General features: G+C 40.3%; 1 protein-coding gene across 1 annotated transcript in view; it reads right to left on the reverse strand.

The window, feature by feature from the left end:
• The window catches only part of PDE4D (phosphodiesterase 4D), a 1,415,237-nt gene extending 1,395,485 nt beyond the window's left edge, over positions 1-19,752 (reverse strand). The window contains exon 1 of the mRNA XM_047855197.1: positions 19,659-19,752. The gene's annotated coding sequence lies outside the window, so the exon portion shown is untranslated. The remainder of the gene's footprint in view (positions 1-19,658) is intronic.
• Positions 19,753-19,963: the final 211 nt, after the last annotated feature.

Here is a 19,963-nt window from a genome sequence, read left to right on the forward strand (position 1 = left end):
CTGGAGGGGTTGTGGGGGGGGGGTGGGCTAAATGGGTAAGGGGCATTAAGGAATCTACTCCTGAAGTCATTGTTGCACTATATGCTAACTAACTTTGATGTAAATTGTAAAAAAAATAATAATAAAAGCAAAAAATCTTAAACATTAATTTTTTTTCTGTGTACCCCAACACAGAAATTTGATATTCAGGTTCTCAGTCAGGAGCAACTTGGCGAGATTCAGGTCACCCAAGGCAGCCTCTCTCTCTTCATCTCACTCACTCACTGGCTTGATCTTACTTTAGACCCGTTATCAGTTAACAATGGTCTTATGTTCAATATCTGACATTGTGACATCCTCCTCTCTAGCTACCACCTCAAACTTTACCACATCTCTTACTGTCTGCCTCCTATGAAATTTATGTCCCTCATTGTTCTCTCCTGGTGATTCTGCTCTTTATGTTTTTCTCCCGGACTTTTTAAACAGGATTCACAGTCCCACTGCCATCCCAGTATAAGGCCTAGTCATGGAAAAACATGGCAAATATTTTTTAGCTGATTTTAATAAATAGTTTAATACTCAAATGTAGATCCACAATGGATTTTTTAATATATTTTTTAAAGTTTATTTGAGAGACAGCACAAATTGGAGAGGGGTATAATGACATGAAGAGAGAGAGAATCCCAAGCAGGTTCCACACTATCAGCATAGAGCCACAGCAGGGCTTGAACCCACAAACTGTGTGATCACGACATGAGCTGAAGTCAAATATTTAAGTGATTGAGCTTACACAGGTGCCCCAGAACTTTTAGCATTCTAAAGATAACACCAAGACTTTAGAATTTTCAAATTTCAGATAGGCTACCTTGAGCTAGGTCCCCAAGCCTCAGAGATAAGCTTTCCTTCCTGTCATTATGGGTATTCCACTGGAAATGTCTGGGAAGTGTTAACCTAGCAGAAGGCCTCCTCTTCCTTCACGGGCTGTGGTCAACCATTTCCAATGAAATTCTCTCTCACCTCTGAGATTCCCTAGTACTCTGTGACTTCCATTAAAACTGTTGCTCAGACTGGGGTGCCTGGGTGGCTCAAGTCGATTAAGCATCTGACTTTAGCTCAGGTCATGGTATCATGGTTCTATGCTGACAGCTCAGAGCCTGAAACCTGGTTAGGATTCTGTGTCTCCCTCTCTCTGCCCCTCCTCCACTCATGCTCTGTCTCTCTCTCAAAACCAAACATTAAAAAAATTAAAAAAAAAAAAAACTAGGGGCGCCTGGGTGGCACAGTCGGTTAAACGTCCGACTTCAGCCAGGTCACGATCTCGCAGTCCGTGAGTTCGAGCCCTGCGTCAGGCTCTGGGCTGATGGCTCAGAGCCTGGAGCCTGTTTCCGATTCTGTGTCTCCCTCTCTCTCTGCCCCTCCCCCGTTCATGCTCTGTCTCTCTCTGTCCCAAAAATAAATAAACGTTGAAAAAAAAATTATTAAAAAAAAAAAAATATATTGCTCAGACTGACCCAATTCATCTCTTCTTAGTCAATTCCAGGGTGTCATAGACAAGGTCCCAGAACAATGCCCTAAAGAACCACACCGCTCACCTACTCCTAAGTGCTGGCTATTACAAAAGAATCTCCTTTACCTCATTGTAAATCCTTTCTCCAAACCTTTCACACTCTCAAATATGCTTCTGACTTCCAACAAATAGCTTCAGTGCCTGCTGCGTGAAATTGTTTCAACTTCCCCAATTCCACATTACGTGTCATAGGTCATCACACATGGTTTTCTCTGAGCTGAGAGCAGTGTTCCTGCAGCCACGCTCCTGACTCCATCCCTGGCAGCCTGCTCTTTCCCTTCCCCACTATTTCCTGCATCTTCAACCTCTCCTTTTCCCCTCTTACATGACCAAGACAATTGCCTCTGTTGGAAAGAGATCTCCCAAAGTTCTCCTTCCTTTTACTGCCAAACTACTTGAAAGAATTGTTAACTTTCCCAGAATCCATTTCCTCTTCCTGTTTTCTTCTTGAGCCCAGAAAACAGGTTTCTGCCCTCAGTCAATACAACAGTGAGTTCTCAGTAAGGCCACAAGGGCCCCACCCAGATCTCTGTTCTGAATTTATCCTTAGGCTCCCAAGCATTGGGCAAGTCCTCCTAACCTCTCTTAGTGCCTCCTTTCCTTCACACCACACCCTCCTGCTCTGCATTTTACCTGTGGCTGGCCGACCCGCTCTCTCTCACAGCTCCAACCTCCAGTCCTTTCTTCCACACTTTTTCTTAGCAACTGTATCCATCACATGCCCCCAGCAATCACGTCTGTGAGAGGATTTCCAGCTCAGAACATCCACCACAACCTAACACTGAGGCACTAGCCCATTCCAAGTGCCTAATGGGTATGCTCATACAGAGAGCCTGAAGATAGTCTGGTATGTATAACAAGGTGAGTTCTCTATACCAACAATTATTGGGCCTTGGATAAACAGAGTAGCAGGAGTCCCAGTTAATAATAATGGTATTTACCTCATGGATTTACTAGTGAGGATTCAGTAGCATACATGTAAAACATCCAATTCATTATATTGATTCAACAAATGTATGTGGCACTACATGTCAGGCAAGCTTGTAACATAGCACTTTACAAATTATAACTCATTTAACCTCACAAGGACTCTGTGAATCAAGTACAATTATTATCTCCATTTCACAGAGGAGAAAACTGAGGCACACTCAACTAAGGTAACTTCCCCAGGTCACCCAACTATTAAGTATCCTAGGCAATCCAACTCCAAAGTTCATATTCTTTTTTTTTTCTTTTTTAGTTTATTTCTAAGAGAGAGATGAAGAGAGGGACCAGGGGAGGGTCAGAGAGAGAGGGAGAGAGAGAATACCAAGCAGGTTCTGCGATGTTCTGAGCCCAACCTGGGGCTTGAACCCATGATCCCATGAGATCAAGACCTGAGCTGAAACCAAGTCAGATGCTTAACGAAGTGAGCCACCCAGGTGCCCCTAAAGTTCATATCCTCAACTGCTACACAAAGCTGCCTCTCATTACCCTGCCTTTCTTCCTTTTAATGCACTATAGAAATCCAATGATCAGGATTAAATCCAAAACCCAGAACATAAGATCACCTTGCACTTTAAATCTCTTTCCGGAGCTCCTTGCTGGGTAACGACACCCACCCTAAAAAACTGCAACCTCATAGTCAGCTTTATTTCCTCTCTCACTCCTAGAGCCCACGCTTGCCAAATCCTACTGTGCCCACCTCTGAAACGGTGGTCCTGTTCCCACTTCCAGAGCTTCAGATCCAGCCTATTTTACTGCCACCTACATCACTTGTTTATAACAAAGAAAGAAACCTTCCTATACAATATTGGGACAAATGAAATGTGAATAAAACCTGCAACCAGTTAATACTTGTGTATCAATATAAATGTCCTGATTTCAGTAATTACACTGAAGTTACATAAATGAAAATCATTATTTTTAGGGAAGACTAAAAAATATTTTGGGAGTAAAGAGGTAGGACGTGGGCAAATTTCAAACGGTTTTCAGAAAAAAACTCTTAGTAATATGTGTATGCTAGAGAATGAGAGAATGATAAAGCAAATGCAGCAAAATTTCAACAGCTGATAAATCTGGATGAAGGATATTCTGAAGCCCTTTAACTATTCTCCTAACTTCCCTCTACCCAGGGGGATGCCAGGGTGGCTTCATCCATTGAGCATCTGACTCTTGATTTCAGCTCGAGTCATGATCCCAGGGTTGTGAGATTGAGCTCCTCATCAGGGTCCACACTGAGTATGGAACCTGCGATTCTCTCTGTCCCTCTGCCCCTCCCACACTCACACACGCTTGTGTTCTCTCTCAAGTAAAATAAAAACTAAAAATAAATAAAATTCCTATAGAAAAATTTATAAAAAGGAACCAGTCTCCTTGTTGCCCCTAAGACACACAGATCTGACCACTCCCTTCTCCTACCAATCCACTCCCGAAGGCCCCACACCTAAGTGTGAAAGGCTCACCATGCACACCAGTAAAGTTCATAGGACTCAGCAGGCATACAGTGTAACCCATAACCTCCTCCTGGTTCTATCTAATGGTCCAGCACCCATCCTAATCGCCTCCTCCCCAGTGTTCAGGTTCTCTGTGCCCCTTGACCCCACCCTTCCCCAGCCCTGGCATTCTCCTGCTTCCAGGCCTGTGAAGAAGCTGTCTGCTTTGCCTGGACTACAGCCCCCTTTCTTCCTAAAGACAAACATCAAAGCCCTATCCTACTTCCCACAAAGCTAAATTTGAAAACTGTCTCTTTCAAAATGGCTTCCTAGATCCAGCGATCTGGAATTGGTTCACCTGACCCTGCCCTCCCAAAGCAGGTGTTTATCTCGGTGTATAGCTTACCTCTCCTCAGACTTGCAGAAGAAATCTTATCTATGTCTTTTACCCAGGAGATTAGGACTTTGCAGAGGCTGATAATAACATAGTTTTCCATCTTTATACCCCACCCCCTCATACATAGTTTTGCAGAAATTATGCATTTTAGGTTTCAAAAAATGTGTGCAGCCAGGGTCAGTTGGGGATCTGGGGTAGCACATATGAGTGGAGGAGTGGAAGACAGCAGTTCTGGCAGTGAGAACTCAACATGTCGAGTTTGTTCAGACATGTCCCCACTCTCCACTGCTCCCACCTCTGGAGCCAAGGCCCTCCTGTACTAACACCCTCCTCAGGCTCATTTTCACTGTAACAACCTTCCTTTAGGAAACTCCTCCTGCCTCTTTCAGGAGCCCATTTTTATGGTCAGTTTGGTCTGTAGCCCGCTTGCCCCATCACAGGGGCCCCTTAGCATACACTGCCCAGCACTGGCCACCCCCATGTGGCTGCTACCATCAAAGAAAGAGTGTGTGTGCAGCTTTCTTTGATGCATGGTAGTGCTTCACCCAGGATCCCAAGTGTATGAACAACTGCTTTCAGAAATTTGCCTTTTAAAGAAAAATCAAGCCTTTTGAGAAAACTTACCTTGAAAAACTATTATTTAACTCCTTAGGAAATTCTAGGCAAGGGGTGCCGGGGTGGCTCAGTTGGTTAAACACCTGACTCTTGACTTTGGCTCAGGTCATGATCTCATGGTTTGTGAGACTAAGCCCTGTGTCGGGCTCCACGATGGAAGCATGGAGCCACTTGGGATTGATTCTATGTCTGTCTGTCTGTCTGTCTGTCTCTCTCTCTCTCTCTCTCTCTCCTCTCCCCCACTTAAAAATAAACATTTTTTTTCAAGTTCTAGGTAAAAAGCAAAACAAGGATGTTGAAGAAGAATGGACAATGAGTACCATTTGATTTTCAAGTCATCTGTCACCTCATGTCACCCTCCCTCTGCATCTTGTCCCTATCTTTCTTCTGGAGCACATAGGTCTACTCAGGAAAGGGCTCAGATCCACCTACTGTCTCTTCCTCTTACTGACAAAGACTGAGGCACAAAGGAGGTTAAGAGACTTGCCAGAAGTTACAGTGCCCTCAAGAGGCTCCAAATTTGTTAGTGGGTTTATATATTCTACAACCGAAGTGTGAGATCTGGGAGTTTGGCACATAGTTATAGCCAGAGAAGTGGATGACACTCTTAAAGGAGACTAGGAGGAAAATATAAGACTCAAGTTAGAAGCTTGGGTAAGCCTGAATTCAGGATACACCATAAGGCCCAAATATGGCCTTTCCAATAAAACTCCAGGTGATGACATCCTAAAACTTATCCTACTGTGAGGAACATGAGCACTCACCACTCTTGACTCAGACCTCAATAAAAGATCTACTCCTTTTATCTTTCATTCATTCAGCAGTATTGACTGAATGTCTAACATGTATCAGACACTACTCTGGGTGCTAAGGGCACATTAGCGTGTCCAACAAACTAAGTCCCTGTTTGCAGAGAATTTGCCAAAACTAGACATTACTTCTGTAATCTTGTGGGATCTGAAAATTCAGACTTCCTAGAGCAAATTATGTCTTTCCTATGAACTTCACTTCCCTCTTCTGTTAAATGGGAATATCAAAATCTCATTATCCACATCCCTTAGGACTGCAGTGAGAATGAAATATCATCTATAAGGTGCTCAGTAGAGAGATTCACAAAATTCATCAGTAAGTGGGAAGATGTGATTACGATTACATACAACCCTAAAACCAGAGTCACTGTTCACTTATCCCTCAGAACTCAACCTTTTGAATAATTCATGTCACCATACCCTAAAACCAGTCATTCAGGAGACAACCCTCATGATTTTTGCTGTTTCTTCATTCAACTTTGTAATAGACTGAATACTTTCATCCTCATCTCAAGCATTAACTTTATGTAGGACCACGGATTTTATATGCAAGTTTTATATCTTTCCTAAGGCATGTTAAGTTGATAAGTAATCACTAAAATTTAAAAGGTCCATTCATGTGATAGAGCACCTAAAATTAACTCAGAAATCACTGGAAGTATGCTGGGTCTACTTTGGGAAACACTTGTCCATATGCTCAACTCTGCAGAGCTGATGTCAATATCTAAATCTGGTTTATTTAAATGAAACCCATTTTGGAGAGCTCCAAAGTCTGCCACCCTCTCCATCTCCACTGCTACTCTCCTAAGGCAGCCCCTCAGCCTCTCTGCCCAGCAAGGCTGTCAAGGCACCCCAGCTTCTGCCCTTGAAACTAGCTCACGTCTCACCAATGGATTCCCAGGTCACTCAGAATAAATGCAAAGACCTTACTGTGCTCTACATGCGCCAGCGTCTGTTTGTCTCCACACCACACTTCCTACCACTCTTCCCACTGTAAGCATGGTTGCTACCACATTGAATCTTGTCCAGGCTTCCTTTGTAACAAGTATTCCTGGGCTTGCAGCATTTTCCCCAGATCCTCACAGCTCACTCCCTTACTTCAGAGGCCTTCCCAGAACACCCACTCACTCCTCCATTGCAGTCTTTGTACTCACCTGGCTTCAATTTCCCCATAACACTTATCACTATCAAACATTAAATGAGGAATTCAGGCATTTGTTTGCTGTCTGCCAAGCCCCACTAGATTATAAACTACAGGAGGGCCTGCATTCTGCAAATATTGTACAACTACTCCATTAGTAATGCCTGAAATAGTGTGGAAGACATCCAACAGATATTTGTTGATTGAAGGCACGAGTGAATGACAACAGCTGGATGATGAGTATTCTTTGTAACATGTTCATTTGACGTTTCTGTAGGACTTGAAGAGTACAAAGCAAGAAATTCAAGCCTGGAGTTTAGGAGAGAGGAAAGTCCAAAAGCAAAACCATGTGAAAGGAAGACTAAAAACATACAGATCCACCCACAAAGGTCCTCCAAATGCTACTTGAGCATTAGCCCCAAAACACAGAAATTAGTTGGAGAATACAGCTCAGGGATAGATGTGGATAGAACCAGAAAAAAAGAGTATCATTATATAAGAATCTGTGGTGCTTGGGACACCTGGGTGGCTCAGTCAGTTAAGTGTCCAACTTCAGCTCAGGTCTTGATCTCACGGTTCATAAGTTAGAGTCCCTCATCTGACTCTATGCTGACAAGCTCAGATCCTGGAGCCTGCTTGGGATTCTGTGTCTCCCTCTCTCTCTACCCCTCCCCTACACCCCTGCTCTGTCTCTGTCTCCCTCAAAAATAAACATTAAAAAAATTTTTTTTTAAATCTGTGGTGCTTAATACGGCTTTTAAAAAGGGAGGGGAGGGGCGCCCGGGTGGCTCAGTCGGTTAGGCGGCCGACTTCGGCTCACGTCATGATCTCGCGGTCCGTGAGTTCGAGCCCCACGTCGGGCTCTGTGCTGACAGCTCAGAGCCCGGAGCCTGTTTCCGATTCTGTGTCTCCCTCTCTCTGACCCTCCCCCGTTCATGGTCTGTCTCTATCTCAAAAATAAATAAACGTTAAAAAAAATTAAAAAAAAAAATAAAAAAGGAGGGGAAAGTGGGTGATGGGCATTGAGGAGGGCACTTGTTGGGATGAGCACTGGGTGTTGTATGGAAGCCAATTTGACAATAAATTATATTAAAGTATAAAAAATAAAAATGGGAGGGGGACTATATAAGTAAATAAAGTAAAATTTTTAGTTTAGCCTTTAATGACAAGCTATCCCTTCATCAAGCTTTAAATATAAGTGGTAATGAGCACTGTGTATTATATGCAAGTGACCAATCACTAAACTCTACTCAGAAAACCATTTATTACACTACATGTTAACTTTGATTTAAATAAAAATTTAAATTTTAAAAAGCTATTATTCCAAAAAAAATGTGATGAATAACTAGGCAGAATGGAGATAAGGAGGTATGGTTTGGCCTAGTCTGTTGAAGTGCAAATGAACAGTAAAACTGCCAAAGCAGGGCCTGCTAAAATGAGGGAAAAGAACAAATACCTGGTAAACTGAGGCCCCAATTCACGCCCTCCCTGTATCCATACTGTTTGACTCATAACTTTCCTTCACTCTTGAGTCCTACCAGGTCTTGCTTTGGCCAATGGGATATTATTAAATATGACACAGAGTGGTGAAAAGCACATATATGTTGCCATCCCAGCCTCTTGCACAAATGAGTTGGCCTACTTTTGGATACCAGTGACTACACTGAGAGCATGCTTAGACTAGTCTACTGAAGGGATGGGGGCACAGATGAAAGACATGTAGAGTAGTACAGAGTTTTCCCAATCAAGGACAGCTCAGATGGCCAGCTAACCACTAGCGCATGAGTAAGACCAGCTAAATAATCAGAATCTAGATTAGATAAGCAGAATTTCCCCCCAGCTAACCAAGGACGCATGAAAATAATAAATGGTTGCCATTTTAAGACACTATGTTTTGGAGTACTTTGTTACACAGCCATCGCTAACCGATGTAACTTGGATAATTACCCCTCCAAATAACCAAGATGTCAAAAGTGGAGGTTGTCAGGGGTCTCCCTAAGTTTAAAGTCAAGGTCACAATTTTAAAATATTGTCTCCAACAGTCAAAAGAATCAAAACAACAAGTTACCTAGGAAAAACAAGTGTTAATTTTCTGGTTCAAGTTTGTTAAGTCATTTAAAAACAACAAGATGATGAAGAAATACATGCAACGTAATTGCAATTCCAAGCTGAACTATTGGCATCCCCTTAAATTATAAAAGGGGATCTTTTACAAGTATAAATATGTTATACGCAGGAAACTGCTGCTTTTCTTTGTGGGCTCCAATAAAAACAAAATGGAACCACATATGTTCACTTCATTCTTCAGTAATCCTTCCTTGGCCTCGTCACGGGGGACTTGTGATTCTCACTAGAGCCCGTTTTCAAGAAAGGAAACTCTTCCTTCTTTCATCTTTAAAAAGCTAACCACCTTCATGTTCATGTACCAAATGTACCTACTTCAAGACCTAGAACTAAAATGCACCAATGATAATTTGCTTCTAGTCAGACTTTCATACTGACATAAGCACTACCTTTTCCCCCTTCCAAGGTTACCCATCTTTCTTTTCTCTCAGCATATTTCCCAAGAGGTCTGCACTAAATCATCAGCCATCACGTTACAGAAGTAACAAAGCAGACACTCGAATAACACACACACTGTTTGAAGAGGTTTTTCTCACCCAACCTCCTTCTCACTCACAGCCTTGTACCCAGCCCAGGCAAAGTTTTAGTTCATCCAGAATACATTTTATGTTCTGTTCCACAAAAATACACATCTTTGTATGAGAATAAACCAGGCCACGTTGAGAATATTATTAAAGACACAATACTAAGTCCTCTCCCAGCTTAGTCTCATGTGCTCCTCTTTTGTAGTGTCTTAGTTTGTTCCAAAATACTATAGACAAAATACCATAGACTGGGAGCCTTATACACAACAGAAATTTATTGCTTACAGTTCTGGAGGTGGAAGTCTAAGATCAGGGTGCCAGAATGGCCAGGAGAGGGGCCTCTTCCAGGTTGCAGACTGTTCTTTATATCCTCAATTGGTAACAGGGCCTGTAGAGCTCTATGAGGCTTCTTTTATGCAGAGCATTACCTCCATTCATTAGGGCTGTGCATAATGACTTAAACACTGCCAAAAGGCCCCAAATCCCAATACTGGCCATGAGGATTTCAACACATGAATTTTGGGGCTATCCAAACAGCTTATAGCATTTGGTAAGCAAAGCATGGATTCTTGCCTCCCTTTTATAGGCAAGCAAACTGAAACTGGAGGTGGCAATGTGACTTCCTGAGGTATCTCTTCTATAAAGTGACTAAATTAGAATTCAAAGTCAGGTTCAGAGTCCCTTCCCATGCAGGATAGTCCAGAATAATACAATGTAGGAAACTTCAAAAACTTTTTTTTTTTTTTACAGAAAAGATAAAGACCAGAGATAAATGTAAGATGAAAGATAAAGAACAGTTAAGTAAAGGTGGGAAAAGAGACAAGAGAGGCATTTACATTTTCACTGGACAATTGTGTAACAAAAGCAGCTACTAACTAGAAACATTTCTAGAATATTCTATACAACACAAGAGAAGGTTATGTAATTTCACATTATGTTATGCACTGGTAACAGTAGAGCAACAAAGACCAAAGTGAGGATTCCCATCCCACTTTGCTTGTCAGTGACATTATCACCTCCTGTTAATTTTCTCAATGTGCTATTGTGGGCTGTTTATCCTTTATTCAACAGAGGCTAGTGCAATTATTCTTGTTTATCCACAATATATTTAGGAGAGGCAGTGCTATAGGTAACTGAATATGCAAATTAGCAAAGACTACTAAACACAGTAACATCTCATTTATTTAGACCCTGCCCAAAACTGTAAGGCTCCCAAACAGGGTTTAGCAACCTTTTTTCTATAAAGGGCCATATAGTAAATAGTTCAGTCTTTGCAAGCCATACTGTCTCTGCAGCAACTACCCAACTCTGCACTTGTGGTGCAAAAGCAGCAGGCAACAATATATAAACTAATGAGTGTGTGTTGCAATAAAACTTTATTTACAAAATCAGATTTGGCCCACAGGAAATACTTTAAGAATTTCTGCTTAAAACATAACCCTCTCCCAAAAGGAAAAAATGCACTTATGTTCTTATTACTCTCAGGGGGAGAATTAACACCCTGAGCAAATGCTCGTTTTCTCATTTTGTATACACTTTTTCTCAAAAACCGTACTATTTTCGAGGCCCCTGGGTGACTCAGTCAGTTAAACATCCTTCAGCTCAGGTCATGATCTTGCAGTACCTAAGTCTGAGCTCTGTGTGGGGCTCTCTGCTGAGAGCTAAGAGTCTGGATCCTGTTTTAGATTCTGTGTCTCCCTCCCTCTCTGCCCCTCTCCCTCCTGCATTCTGTGTCTCTCTCAAAAATAAATGCTTATAATCTACAGCAAAAGAGAAACAGGAATTTCAAAGCAGGAGTGTTAACAGAGGCTAACAGAGGAAAGGCCAAAAGCCTTGAGAACAGACAGAAGACAAAAACAACAGGGCAGCCTGGACCAGCTAGTTTAGGGGTAAAACACTTTTCCTAAACTCGTTACGGTCATCTTCATCATTTCTATGTCACCTGACTCAGTATCACTTACTTAGAGCAAACTTCCATTTTTTGATGTTCATAATGATGATTCTGAATTGCTAGAGGAAAGATTCCATTTAATCTTACGACAGAAGAAACACACAGACATCAAGGACCCATTTAGAAAAACCCATCAAAATTGGCTATTAGTCGGGGTGCCTGGGTGGCGCAGTCGGTTAAGCATCCGACTTCAGCCAGGTCACGATCTCGCGGTCCGGGAGTTCGAGCCCCGCGTCGGGCTCTGGGCTGATGGCTCAGAGCCTGGAGCCTGTTTCCGATTCTGTGTCTCCCTCTCTCTCTCCCCCTCCCCCGTTCATGCTCTGTCTCTCTCTGTCCCAAAAATAAATTACCGTTGGAAAAAAAAAAAATTTAAAAAAAAAAATTGGCTATTAGCATTTTGAAACTGACTGAATAAACTCCAGTTATCTAGAGTGTATATTTTAAGAAATAATCAAATCCCCCAGATAATCATGGGAAGACAAACATTTATAAAGCACTTACTACGAGTCATGCATCATTCCAAGCTCTTTTAGGTATATTAATTTATTCAATGTACCCAACAACCCAACCAGGTCGATACTTTTATTACCCCACTGTTCAGATAAGGAAAATAAGGTACAGGGAGATGAAAACAGATAAACACAGCTACAAAGAGGCAGAGAGGAGATCTGAACCCAGGCAGATTTTTTATCAGTTACTACACATTACCAAGGCATTACTTTATAACTATATTGGGTGCCTTATTACAAAGACCATGAACATGATAAGATACATGTAAAATCTCTACCAAATGTAATATAATTTTCAGAATCTAACATTTGAGACATGTCAATGGTTTTCAATGCCTCGGGGTAAAAACTAATAAGAGTCTATTATTTTTGTTCAGTTCCACCAAAATAAAAAGAGGGGCACCTGGGTGGCTCAGTCGGTTCAGCGTTTAACTTCAGCTGAGGTCATGATCTCTGGGTTCATGAGTTCGAGCCCCACATTGGGCTCCATGCTGACTGTTCAGAGCCTATTTGGGATTCTCTCTCTGCCCTTTCCCTGCTCACACTTTCTCTCTCTCAAAATAAATACACTTAAAAAAAAGAGAGAGCTTTTAGACCTTAGATTGAGATTTTGTTCTCTTTCAATGTTGCACTGAAGATTGTTTTTGGAATGAGCCAGACCAATAAACAAGTAAATGGTGTTATGAGAAAATTCTTTTTAAGAACTCCTAGTTTCATCAGATAAATATGAGTATGTAAAATAATTTAGTCCTTCTATTTCTTAGATCAGGATGTGAAGATTAAAAGAGATATTTGTTGTCTTTATTTCTTAAATAGCTCAATTGTAAATTTGGCTTATATGGAAAAAAGGCATTTTGTTGTTAATAACTGAGGTTAATATTGGCTTATCACCCAACAAAAATATTCATCCCTAATGTATCCAGAGTAAAGGACTAAAACTGGCTTATGATGTTTTATTAAAAGAAAATTGAAAGTTTATGGAGAGATTGTTTTCAATAGCAATGACCTGAAAAATATTTTTGGTTACTAAATGGACATCTGCAGTCTTTTTCATTTGTGCCATTAACATTTTTGCTAATTTCTAGGACCTCGGAGTGGAGACAAATCTTTCAGCTTCTGGAAAACAATCTACAAACCACACTTACATTATTTGCAACATTTGCTCACTCCATGCAACAAATTGTTCTCCAAAAGCTACATACTTTTTATATGTAGGTGAGCACTTTTGTCCAATGATAAGTTAATACTCATTGCACAACTTACAAAATACTCAAGGAACTGGAAAGAGTGACTAAGTTTCGATCATTTTCTGTTCCCAGTTACTCATTTTCTTCACAGGCTTTTCTGAAACTACCAAGTGAGAGACTCAAATACCTAACACAGAAGAGGACGGGCTAGATGTATTAAGAAAAACATCCCATTACCCCTTATTTCACAATAGGATATAAAGATTAAATCAATAATAATCTTTATAATCATAATTTTCATAAAATTATGTTTTAGTAGTCTTGAGAAGTTGTGAACAGAAGAGATTAAGAATTTAAAAGTAGGGGGCAGGGGGTGGGGGGCCTGGGTGGCTCTGTCAGTTAAGCCAAAGGCAGCTTTGGCTCAGGTCATGACGGCTCAGAGCCTGGAGCCTGCTTCAGATTCTGTGTCTCCCTCTCTCTGTGCTCCTCCCGCTCCCCTGCTCATACTCGGTCTCTCTCAAAAGTAAACATTAAATTGTTAATTAAAAAAATAAAAATAAATTTAAAAAATAAAAGTAAAGTTATATTCCTAATTTCTTCTAGATGATAAAGATTGTATTTTTTTAATTTAAACTTTGGTTCATGGTTACAAGGCCTAGATTCTATGTGGACATACTAGAGAACAGAAAGAAAAGAAACAGAAATGGAATAAAAAGGAAAGAAGCAAAAAAAAAAAAAAAAAGGTATAAATTCGTTGGCTGGTCACCAAAGCAACTTTCTGTTTTCTGCAGACAGAAATAGGACTGCATGCTGTATCTAGGTGAGGCTATGTGACCCACCTCTGGCCACAACAATGTGAACAATCCTTGGGGCATCTTCCCCTCTGCCACCACACAAGGGCCTGGTTGGTGGTAATGATGTAATAAGAGCAGGGCCCCAAGAACACCACTTGAATGAGAGGAATGCACCCATCAAGATCCATTTTACTAAACTGGTACAGCTACCATGAAAAGCATTATAGACGTTCCCCCCAAAAAGGTAAAAATAGAGCTACCATATGATCCTGCACCTCCACTTCTGGGTATATCCCCAAAGAGAATACAAACAGGATGTTGAAGAATTATCTGTGCTCCCATGTTGATTGCATCATTATTCATAATAGCTAAGACATGGAAACAACCTAAGTGTCCTTGATGAATGGGTTAAGAATGCGAAATATAAACATATACTGGAATATTATTCATCTACAAAAAAGAAGGAAATCTTGTCATTTGTGACAACATAAATGAAACTTGACGGCATTATGCTAAGCAACGTAAGGCAAACAGAGAAAAGACAAATACTGTAGGTTTCCACTTACGTGTGAAAGCCACAAATGCTGAACTCACGGAAATAGAGCAGAATAGTGTTTGCTATGGGCCAGGGGGTGGGGGAAAAGGGAAGATATTGGTCCAAGAGTATAAATTTCCAGTTAGAACATGAATAAGTTGCAGGGATCTAAAATATACCATAGTGATTATGGTTAGTAATACTGTATTACATACTTGAAATTTGCCATGAGAATAAATCTTAAGTATTCTCACTACAATAAAATAGTAATTATGTCACATGATGCAAGGGTTAGCTAATACTATGACAGCAATCACTTTACAACCCTTAAGTGTAACAAATCAACATGCTCTACAGCCGAAACTTACAGTGTTGTATATCACCTGTATCTCAATAAAGTTGAGGGAATAAAAGAAGTTAAAAAAATTCTTTCATTAAGTTAGTAAAGAGGGCTCTTACCCCATCACCAAAGGCACAAGAAAGTCAGATTAATGTCTCCAACTAACAGTTTTCCATTCTATACTACAAATGAAATTCATTCATTTCTAGGAAGTCCCCTTATGTACCTTATGTTAGGTAGGGTGCATGGGATAAAGGCGGGAGAGGCTCCATTCTATTCATATTCATTTTGCTTATTGTGCTTCCTGTTCAATTTCATCTAAAGAGGAAAAAAAGGTTGTCAAGGCAGAAGTGCTTCCATCTAACAGATATTACTGCTGGGAAATAATTAAATGCATCCTAAAAGTAAGCTCAAGCAGCTCAAGCATAGGACATGACTGTGGCCAATATCCCAAAATGATGATGATATGGCCAAGTAGAACTACTGACAAATTTGGAATTCGAAACTAGTGACTATTCAGAAAGTCATTTAGACCATTAATTTTATTCCTGGGAGCAGCAACAGTTTAAAACCTCCACAAGTATTCCATTACTTCAATTTAATAAAGCAAGTCAAGACAGGAATAAAAAGTCCAAGAATTTTGACTGAATTTCCTAACTCACTTTTTCCTGTGAGGAAACTACATCCTCTCAAACTTCATCATTAGCAATTCTAAATGTATCCGGTGAAGGAACGCTGATCTCAGTCCTGGTGTGGTTCTATATCTAAATGGAAGGAAAATCACCACACAAGCTTAAACAACAAGAAAACCCATCCTGCCTGAGGGAAGCAGACACAGTTTAGAAAAGAAATCAAACAAGTCAGTAAGAAATGCATGTGATATTTTCTTTCTTAAAAACTGATTTATACTTTAATAGGCTGATAGTAACAGTTATCTTAAGCGACATTCATATGACACTTAGAAGTTTACTCATTATGTTCTCACATACAATATCACGTTTACCTGTCACAGTAAACCAAATGGTATTTTTAACACTCAAGTAACTGACAGATAAGGACTGAGGTTCTAAAAGCCTTTGTAACGTTTCAATATTAAACAACAAAGACTTCCTTCGCTTTAAGAAGTACTTCTTGGGGGCACCTGGGTGGCTCAGTCAGCTAAGTGTCCAATGTCGGCTCAGGTCATGATCTCACAGTTCATGGGTTCAAGCACTGCATCGGGCTCTGTGCTGACAGCTGAGAGCTGGAGGCTGCTTTGGATTCTGTCTCTCTCTCTCTGCGCCCCTGCCCTGCTTATTCTCTACCTCTCCCCCTCCTCTCTCGCTCTCACTCTCGCTCTCACTCTCAAAAAAAAACATTTAAAAAAAATTTTAAGTATTTATCCAATATTGAGAACATGCTCTTAAAATAGAGGAACTAGTGTCGTGAGCATCTGCCATACTATCAGAGTGTAGTTGTATGATACATTACAATATACAAAGAATTAAAACATTCTTTGAGAAACACTTTCTCATTGTGCTGCTGATACTCACCAGCACAGTAAAATACCAGAACATACGTCATCATTTCCCTTTTACAGACGTAGAGACTGAGGCTTAGAAAAATTTAATGACCTGAGCATGAGCTCACTGACTGCAAGATTATTTCACTAAGCCATTCTACCTCTTGAACTTGGAGGGACGCAATCTTGCTAGCGATCAATAAAATGGGAAATTACATCACCAGCACACATTATATCATTGGAATAATTGCTTTTAAATTAAATTAAATCTCCTCCTCTACCAATGGGTAGTGTTGCGTTCCACAGAGTAGTACACAAATCTAAGGTGTTTAACTCTTTGTGATGTACCACATGCAATGGGGTGGTCTGGGGGAGGTGCCTCATTTGTTTTGCTCTGCTTCCTTTAAAACATACTCAAGGTGGAACAGCAACTCTTTTGAAAATGCCAACGAGGAAAAATTAAATTCTTGAGCAAAATTAAGCAGTAAGATTAGTGCTATATATACAACCAGAAAAAAAATGTCTTAGAGAAGATCAAGTCTTTCCAAAGGCAAAATTCATCAGCTAACGCTGGAAAATCTAATTCAATCAATAAATTTTTTTTTTCCAATTTGGATTTATGTCATTGCTTTAGTAGGTAGTGTTAATACTTTCCAAGTGCCAATGCGTATTCATGAACACTTTGCAAATCATAACGTAATGCATTCCTTTTTGGATACATCTTTTGTCAAATCCATCTGTCTATGGCAGACATGCAGTCTTACAGATCCTTATCTGTAAAAGGATCTGTTCCTTTTTCACAATGCCCTATTCACTGCTATCCAGTGGCCACCTGGCAACCCTCTACTCTTGCTTTTCTTAATATCCTGTCCTCTCTCAAGAAGGAGGTGTGTCCCTGGCATTTATGGCAGAACTAAAAAGATAAAAGTCCTCTACAAAGCACCAAAGCAAGTTGTCAATAATTGTAGTGTATACACAGCACTGTTTCTATTTTTAATATCTTAATTTTTTCATGTTTATTATTTGCAGAGAGAGTGTGCAAGTGGGGGGAGGGGCAGAGAGAGAGGGAGACACAGAATTGGAAGCAGGCTCCAGGCTCTGTGCTGACAGCTCAGAGCCGGATGTGGGGCTCGAACTCATGGACAACGAGATCATGACCTGCACAGAAGTCGGACACCTAACCAACTGAGGCACTCAGAAGCCCAATACAGCAGTATTTCCCTGAGCCCTAAACACCTGCTCTAGGTACCTTCTGAATTGCATGGGCAGCTTGTAAAAGTTTGATAATGAACTTAAATCATTTTTATTTGATTCATCTAAGTAAGAGCCCAAGCAAGTTAGTATAAAGAATGAAGGCAGGAAAAGGTGGAAGGGACCCTACCACAAGAAAGGGGTGCCAGCTTGGAAGTCAGAAGCCAGGTTAGATAAATCAGCTTCCACCCCCACCCACATCTTAGTCTAGATGGGACTGGAACCACCCTGAGGGATGAGACCACATTCCTTTTATAGGTGCACCACTTTCTTCCACTAAACACAGTTAGGAATGTAGAACAACGAGCACATCAACTATTAGTATTAGCGTCTGTGTCTACTGACACTCAATAAATCAACTCGCTCTTCTGTTTTGATAAAGGAATGCATATCCTGTCTTCATAATGTAAATGTGTGTCTCAAAGAATATATTGGAACTGCTTTTACTTAAAACTATTTTACATACATTTGGTTGATACAGAAAAGAATCCTATGTTGGTGATTCTTCTTTCCTTTTATGAACCTCATCCACTGGTGTGACCTAAGAAGTCACATTTCAGCAAGTGAAAATATTTTTAACAAAACTTTGCATTTTCAAGTGTGATGTAAACATAAAATTTTGCAAAAACACAATTAATATTCCTCCCCTACCAGCTTATCATGTCAGTCATTTATACAGGTACAACCAAAAATAAACTGCTCTTGAGTATATAAGTAATATTTTTATAGTAATCGGCAAATAATTGCTATAGCAGTTAGAAGCTTTTATTCGCCACAGGAACCCACAATTTTACCAAACTGTTCAAACGATTTATGCTTGAGGTTTACATATGTGACAAATAGATACATTTGCATCTGTAAGTCTGAAGAGGGAAAAATTAGGCAGAAAGCAAACTAGAAAACAAGTCAGATTATAAGAAATTACCTAGTTGTGTGCTGTATTGCAAAAAAGTATAAAAATTATTGGAAAGGAAGAAAAAAATATTTCTAAGTTCTAACTTCATAGGCAAAAGCCTTTTGTTTTAATGAAAGGCTGGGGAAAAATCAATAATGATTTAAAAGTAAAAAGTAAACTGCTTACACTCACCAGTCTATACTCAGTATTAACTCCATCCTACAGTGTATGCTATAGAAGGTAATATAATGCTAAAAAAAAAAAAAAAAAAAAGAAGGTAATATAATGCTGATGTTTTCTAGTTTCTCATTTTAATCCACTCCAGCTTTGTCTTAAACCTTGTCAGCAACAGAAGTCACCCCCAGCAACTATACAGTCCTAACAGCAGCTTCTCTAGACTAATTTGATCCTGATCCGCTAAAACCACAAATTCCAATCCGCATACTTTATTCTGTTAGGCTTATGTCTGTGTGTATTTAATGTATTTCTTTTAAGGCTTTTGAAAACAAGCTAGTGATTTCTCATTCAGCTCTCTACCACATAAACAGAACCACTGAGGAGCATTTCTATACATATAAAAATGTTCTAGTTATTCACAGATTATGTCTTAAATCAGCTTCAGAGGACAGTGAAGAAAAGTAGCACTGCCGTAATTGTACATTTCTCCTTTCTCTAACTGCTCCAACTGCCATGTACCTGTGTCCCAAAAGGACTGCTATCATTTGCAGCTCCCTTACAGTTTTGGACAGTGGGGGTAGGAAATCCTGAAACTTGCCGGACTCCAGTGCTCTCTCAGCCATTGCTTTGACACCAGCAGCCCGTTTTAAGCTGCTCATGTTGGACCTCTATCAACTTACTGACCCCATAAAACAAACAGGGCTAGCAAATGCACGGAACAGCTTCCTTGAAAATGCAGCTTGACTGTGACTCGTGACAAAAATCTCAAATAACCGTGCCGGGTTTTACAAGCTTTAAGATTAATTGCACTGAACTTGATACATATAGTACAGCACCTTGAAAATGAATCATCTGCTAATTCAGTATTTTCTAATTACAATCACTCCCTCTCGGGGCATGTAATTAATTTACTGAGTTTAAAAAAAAAAAAGAGTCAGGATTACTCACACAGTCTTGAAGATGCAATGTCAGCTATTTAGGACAGAAACATCCAAGGCCGTGTTAGAACTCAGTTACGACTACATATGCGTTAAAGCAGGAACTGGCAGGCCTCTGAACTACAGCAACTATAGGACTCGTGCTTCTAGTGCACGGGGCTATAATTTATGAAACTGAGCCCCAGATCCAGCCAATCACTTAGCTCCTCATAACAAGTCTAACTGGCTCTGGAAAGCTGAAAGGACTGCACTAGAACAACAAAGATGAGATATTCCACACAATAATGTGCTTATGTGGAATCACATTTCCCTGCA

The sequence above is a fragment of the Prionailurus viverrinus genome, chromosome A1 (genome assembly GCF_022837055.1).
Source record: "Prionailurus viverrinus isolate Anna chromosome A1, UM_Priviv_1.0, whole genome shotgun sequence".
Taxonomy (NCBI): domain Eukaryota; kingdom Metazoa; phylum Chordata; class Mammalia; order Carnivora; family Felidae; genus Prionailurus; species Prionailurus viverrinus.